The following is a 1132-nucleotide window of genomic DNA, read 5'->3' as shown; positions in this document are numbered from 1 at the left end:
TACATGCTGTCCAGTTTTAGCTCTATTGACATGGCATTAAAATCAAATGATTTTGAGATTAAGACATGAAGTACTCATGGGGAAGCTAAATTGTCTTGAACTGCAGTTGCACCTTTATATACCTTACTATATAAAGTCTGAGTCTCCCACATATGCCTCTTCTCTTCCTCTCTTTCCTGCAGAAAACTTTAAACGTTTTTCTCTGAAGGGAAAACTGGATGTGGAAATGAACTGAGTGCTGAAATACTAAAAATCTAAATTAAAGCAATGTAGTTTGGGTAAAAACAATTTCTCCTGGCTTCTGTTCTGGCAAAATGAAGTCTACAGAAGAACTTTGAAATGAAGGTACAAGCAAGTCATTTTTTGGACCACAAGGTGGAATCTCATAATTCAGAAGTAACACCACATCTTTAAGAATTTCAATAAACTCACCAAGAGAATGAAGATTCAGTGGCAGTCTGTGACGCAAGAGAATCATGCTCAGTTCCCTTCACTACTAAACAATAGTACTGGATTTAAAAAAAAAAAAAAAATTCTCATTTAAGTGAGTATCAAAAGGTACTTAGCATTTTAAGACAGTGATAGCTGTAGTGTTCAGCTGCAGATCTCAAGGACGTGGTGTGAAGAGAAGCACTCCGGTATTTTGACCAGGCTCTCTTGTGCTCTAAAATTAATTCCAAGACATAGAAATTGCTTCAGAAATATCTGATCACAGTTTTCACCGATAGAGCCCTCAGATTTATTTTTTTTTTTCATGGAATCTTTTTTCTATATCTATATCTCCACAATGGAAGAGCAGTATATAACTAAACTAGAAATAACGGCCAAGCTTTAGTCTCTGAAGATTTTAAACATGGTGTGATTCTCACTGTGTAGTACTTCTAAGGACTACACGAGATATGTCAGTCAGGAAAAGACATCAAATAAACTTCCATCAGTTCTGATAGAAGAATAAGCCATTCTGCACATCAAAAAAAAAAAACAAAAAATGAAAACAGGTTGCAATGATCAGGACTGCTTTTAATTCTAATCCTTGTGTTTTGGAATCTCCAAAGTCTACAATATCCATAATATTGGATTATTTTTACAAGGCAAAAGACAACTAGGCCAACTCTATTAGATGATGTGATAT

Source organism: Meleagris gallopavo, chromosome Z (assembly GCF_905368555.1).
Source record: "Meleagris gallopavo chromosome Z, MGAL_WU_HG_1.1, whole genome shotgun sequence".
NCBI lineage: Eukaryota > Metazoa > Chordata > Aves > Galliformes > Phasianidae > Meleagris > Meleagris gallopavo.
Note: the sequence above shows the minus strand (reverse complement) of the source record.